This window comes from Manihot esculenta, chromosome 5 (assembly GCF_001659605.2).
Source record: "Manihot esculenta cultivar AM560-2 chromosome 5, M.esculenta_v8, whole genome shotgun sequence".
Lineage (NCBI taxonomy): Eukaryota > Viridiplantae > Streptophyta > Magnoliopsida > Malpighiales > Euphorbiaceae > Manihot > Manihot esculenta.
The window spans coordinates 10812875-10819055 of NC_035165.2; positions in this window are offsets into that span (position 1 = coordinate 10812875).

The following is a 6181-nucleotide window of genomic DNA, read 5'->3' on the forward strand; positions in this document are numbered from 1 at the left end:
CCCAACTTCATGTAGTCGGTCATTTTGACCTTGCTCCCACTGGCTGAGCTAGGTCTAGAAGGTTGAGTAACTGGGGCTGCTGGTTCTGCTGGTGGTGGAGGTGGGGCAATATTTTCTGTGGTAGGGTTTTCTGGATTTGGATAGTAAGGTGGGGGTGGATACATTGGGTACTGTGAGTATGGTGAGTAGTAAGGTGGGTATGGCATCTGTAACACCCGGCTAGACTCCGGTATCGGAATTCCTACCGTCCGGTGGAATTTCGGATGTCGGGAACTTCTAGAAGGGTAAAGACATGTTTTATAAAATGTTTTCATGTATTTTAATGTTTTAAAGTATGAAACTAAATGAGTTTTTGCATGAAAATAGCATTGGAGGAAAACCCAGGTTCGGCCGCCGAAAGCCAAGTTCGGCCGCCGAACATGCATGCGTTTTGGAGGCACGTTAGGCCCCCGAAAGCATGAGTTAGGGAAGTTCAGGTTCGGTCGCCGAAAGTCAAGTTCGGCCGCCGAACATTTGCATGGATGCGGAGGCACATTCGGCCCCCGAACGTGGCCTGGCCAGCCACTATATAAGGGGCACTTAGCCGAAATGGGCGAGCTTTCTCCCATTTTCGGCCACAGCAAGCTTCCGACTTTCCCTTTGCAAACCTAGTGTTCTTCCTCCAAATCCCCACCATTTTTCTTGAGTTTTAAGCTTGCATTGAAGGTTTTGAACTTTTGAAACAAGTTTTGGAGCTTTGGGAACTCAGGAGCTCATCTTCTTGGATCTCCAAGTTTAGGTCGTCTCCCTCTCGATCTTCAAGAGGTAAGAGCCGATCTTAAGCTCCTCATATGTTTTAAGTAAGTTTTATGCTAGATCTATGGGTAGAAATGCATGTTAGGTTATATGTGGAGTTATGGGTTAATCTTGATGTCTTGGACAATGTATGTTGTTTTTGTGTGTTTGAAGTGTTGTAGTTGGAGTATTTGATGTTTTGAGGCCCCTAGGAACTTGTATGCATGTTTTAACTGAGGTATATGCATGATTGGTGAGTTTGGAGGCGAAAATGCATTTGGGAGCCAAGTTTCTGCCCTTCGGCAGAAACCAGGTTCGGCAGCCGAAGGCACTTTCGGCCGCCGAACATGGCTGGTGAGGCAGGCCTTTCGGCTGCCGAAGTTGCCCCCGAAGGGAGACTTTCGTCTCTGTCTGGGACTTTCGGCCGCCGAAGGTGCCGCCGAACATGCATGAGTGTCGTCTCTGTCTGGGAGTTTCGGCCGCCGAAGGTGCCGCCGAACCTGCCTGACTTTCGGCTCTGGAGGGACTTTCGGCCGCCGAACCTGCCGCCGAAAGTGCCCTGTCCAGCCATTTCCTGCATGTTGTTATGGGATTGTTTCATGATGTTTTAGGGGGTTTTTGGGGAGTATATTAGAGTTATGTTCATGTATGTTTGGTCCCTCATTGGAGTCCACCTGTGTAGGTTCGGACCCGAGGAACCGAGGACCCCAGCAGTGAGCCAGCTGCTACAGAGTTTGTCAGAGCTAGCCAGAGGTGAGTGGAATAAACCTTAAGTTTTAAATAAATGAAATATAAATTTTGAGCATGATCCATGCATCATGAATGCCATGAGATATAATAGGTTGCTTGCATTAGTATTCACGAATATGTTGCATTGCATTTATGATGTTAATGTTGATGTGGATTGGTTATTGGATGATCCTTTAGTCCTCATATGATATGATTGATGTTATGGCATGTTATGGTATGGAAGTCCAGGTTGTACCCATTCTACGTCCCTGGCACGATGTAAGAGAAAGTCCAGGTTGTACCCATTCTACGTCCCTGGCACAGTTGGTCCACATGATATGTTATGATAAGGGAAAGACCGGTTGACCCATTCTACGTCCCGGCACAGTTGGACCTATGTAGAGGACTATAGGTGACAATACCATCCGAGATGTGATTTGTTGTGATGTGTTGCATTCCATGAAAGCATGAAATTTTAATATATCGTTTTATACTATTCTGCTCACTGGGCTTTGTAGCTCACCCCTCTCCCCTAACCCCAGATGTGCAGGTACAGGGTAGATCAGAAGGTTAGCCAGAGTTTTGAAGTATGTCTTATGTTGTAATAGCTAGATTGTGGACATGACGATTGTACTATGATGTAATGTAAAAATATTCAGAATGTTATGTAATGAGGTATATTGAGGTTATAGATGTGCTTGACCCTATGAGTATTGTAATCCCTTGATACATGATCTATAGAAATGTTTTATAATGTTTATGTTTAAGCCAACTCATCTTATGTGGTATCGCCCGTTGGGGCATTGATGAGATCCCACAGAGGGATCATGATTATGATCATGACTATGTACATGTATGTTCAGGTTGAGTTGGTGTATGAGAAATGAAAGAAAGGTTTTAAATTTTTATGCATGTTGTTGATCATGTATGGGATTATACAGGTTTGCAGGTTATATGACAGGCTTGCTACGGGTCCCGGCGGCCTTAAGTCGACCCGGATCCTAGCGCCGATAGCGGTCCGATTTTCGGGTCGTTACAGAATGGTATCAGAGCCCTAGGTTCATATGGTCGGACCTAGAGTGTCGGGCTCATAGATGTTATAGAAGGTCAAGCACAATAGGAAAGTCATGTCCACTAGGATAGGATGTTGAGTCCTGTCTTGCATGATGATGTGAAATGCCATGACTTTATGCATGTGCATTAATGATATGATATACTATGTGATGTATGTGATGAGGGTTCATGTGTGCTCACATGAACCATATGATGCTAATGTTTGTATGTTGTGTACTGTTTTCAGAAAACAGGATGAGAGGAACTCGTCGATCTGCACGGTTGACTGGAGTGCCACCTGAGGATGAGGGCACGAGCGCCCGTCCTCCTACATTGCCTAGGGCAATGTCTTGTAGAGCCAACAGAGAAAGAGTGTCAAGGGACCCTAGAAGGTCTTTTGATGCTAGCAGAAGGGGGACTGATAGAGGAGGAAGTTCTTCAGATGTGAGGGAGGTTATGGAAGAGGATCAGAGGAGGGATGGGAACCTGGATGTGAGCATGCAGGAAGAAGGGACAGGGGAGTCACAGGGAGGCGTTCAGGCCTCGGGGTATGGTTTTCCACCCCATTATCCACCCTTCCCACAGGGTTCAGGGTATCCGATGGGAGGTACATCGGATTACTCCAGCTTTCACCCCTACCCTACCTACATGCCTTATCCACCTTTCTATCCACCCTACACACAGTACCCAGCTTATCCACCCTCACCCTTCTATCCAAACCCGGCAAACCCCACCTCGGGGAATGCTGCACCTCCACCTCCACCACCTACAGAACCAGCAGCCCCAGTTACTCAACCTCCTAGACCTAGCTCAGTTGATGGGAGCAAGGTAAAGATGACAGACTACCTCAAGTTAGATGCTCCCAAATACAAGTCAGGGGATGACCCCTTTGAGTATCTGAGAGTGGTGAAGACGATAACTGATGAGCTAGGGGCAAGTGACAGTAGGGCCATTCAGATGGCAGGGTTCACTTTAAAGTGCAAGAAGGCACGGGAATGGTTCAAGTGTTATGTGGACCCGAGACTAGACGGTATGACGTGGGAAGAATTTGCGAATGAGTTCGCTGGATGGGCTTTTCCAGACAGTTCTAGAGAACTGAAAATGATTGAGTTTGAGCAACTGAGGCAGTCAGAGCACATGAGTGTAGAGGAGTTCACGGATAAATTCTTGGAGCTATTGCCTTTTTCAGGGCAAGCTCTAGATTCAGATACGAAGAAAGCCAAGAAATATGTTATGAAGCTGCATTCCAGGTACTCCTCGTTGGTTCAGTCAGCTGAGAGAGAAAGTTTCCACACTGTGGTGGATATGGCTCGAAGAATGGAGGCAAGTGCTATAGTTGAGGGGTCAGTGAAGCAGTCAGTGACCCAGTCTTCAGGGGTTAAGACCCCAGGCAGAGGAGGACCAGGGTTCTCTTCTCAGAGTTCAGGCAAGAAGAGGTGGGATAACACCACCAGGAAGTCGAAGAAGAATAAGTTTTGGAACAAGTTGAAATCCGGTTTGGGATTCGGCGGTGGCTCGAGCTCAGGCTCAGATGGTACAGAATGTCAGAGATGTGGAAGACCGCACAGGGGAGTGTGTCGAGCTGGGACTAACACATGTTTCAGATGTGGACAGGAGGGACACATGGCTCGAGATTGTCCTAGAGCACCTTTTATGGGCCAGCCCCAGCAGACAGCTTCTGGTAGTGTGGCACAGCCAGCAGTTCCAGCCACAACTCAGGGCAGTGGCAGAGGTAGAGGGAGAGGGGCAGCCTCTTCTTCTGGTTCCCGAGGTGAAGGTCCATCAGCTCCAGCCAGGATCTTCACCATGACACAGCAGGAGGCTAACACATCCAACACCGTGGTGTCAGGTAATATCGTCATTGGGTGTTCTGATGTGTATGCATTAATGGACCCGGGTGCATCTCATTCATTTATTGCTCCGAGAGCCGTTGAGAGGTTGGGTCTGATAGTCTCTGGGTTAGAGTGTCCCCTATGGGTCAGTGGACCCAAGTGTGACCCGTCAGTGGCAGTGTCAGTCTGTCAGTACAGTCCAGTTTTTGTTGAGGGAAGATGCCTCTCCGCCGACCTTGTGGTTCTAGATTTGACAGACTTTGACGTCATTCTAGGGATGGATTGGCTATCTACCCATGGTGCTACCTTGGATTGCAGGGACAAGGTAGTCAGGTTTAGAGATCAGGACGGGTCAGAGGTCATCTTCAGAGGAGACAAGAGGGGCACACCTAGAGGTCTGATATCAGCTCTTCAGGCTCGTAGGTTGCTTAGGAAGGGATGTCAGGGGTACTTAGCTCATGTGAGAGAGCTAGACAGTCAGGTCAGGGAGCCAGCCTCGGTGCCAGTTGTCAGAGAGTTTCAGGATGTCTTTCCTGATGAACTTCCAGGTTTACCACCTGCTAGGGAGATAGAGTTCGAGATAGAGTTGGTACCTGGAGCTAGACCGATCTCTATCCCTCCCTACAGGATGGCCCCAGCAGAGTTAAAGGAGTTAAAAGAGCAATTGCAGGAGCTGGTAGAAAAGGGTTTCATCCGACAGAGTACCTCACCTTGGGGTGCTCCGGTCTTGTTTGTGAGGAAGAAGGATGGATCCCTTAGACTTTGTATCGACTACAGGCAGTTGAACAAAGTCACTACCAAGAATAGGTACCCATTGCCAAGGATCGATGATCTATTCGACCAGCTAGCCGGAGCAGGTTGTTTCTCCAAAATAGATCTAAGATCGGGGTACCATCAGCTAAGGATAAGGGATGAGGATGTGCCGAAGACAGCCTTCAGGACCAGATATGGGCATTTTGAGTTCCTTGTAATGCCGTTCGGGTTAACCAACGCCCCTGCAGCATTCATGGATCTCATGAACAGAGTGTTTAATCAATACCTGGATCACTTTGTTATTGTCTTTATAGATGATACCTTAGTGTATTCCAGGAATGCAGAGGAGCATGCCCATCATCTGCGGTTGGTCTTGCAGACTTTGAGGGAACATGGCTTGTATGCCAAGTTCTCTAAATGTGAGTTCTGGCTGAGGAGCATTTCGTTCTTGGGGCATGTAGTGTCAGAGAATGGTATTGAGGTAGATCCCAAGAAGACAGAAACTGTGGCTAACTGGCCTAGACCCACTTCAGTGACAGAGATTAGAAGTTTCTTGGGTTTGGCAGGTTACTACAGGAGGTTCGTTCAGGACTTCTCAAAAATAGCAGCTCCTCTAACCAGACTAACCAGGAAGAGTCAGAAGTTTCTGGGGACCGACCAGTGCGAGGAGAGTTTCGAAGAGCTTAAGAAGAAGTTGACTTCAGCACCAGTGTTAGCTCTGCCATCTAGTGGAGAGGACTTTGCAGTCTTTTGTGATGCGTCCCGTGTGGGACTGGGTTGTGTACTGATGCAGAATGAGAAGGTGATTGCTTATGCTTCTAGGCAGCTGAAGAAGCATGAGTTGAATTACCCCACACACGACCTTGAGATGGCAGCAGTAATCTTTGCACTCAAGATATGGAGGCATTACCTCTATGGAGTGAAATGTGAGATCTTTACAGATCATACGAGCCTGCAGTACATCTTGAGTCAGAGGGATTTGAATTTGAGACAGAGGAGATGGGTGGAGCTGCTGAGTGACTATGATTGCAAGATTCAGT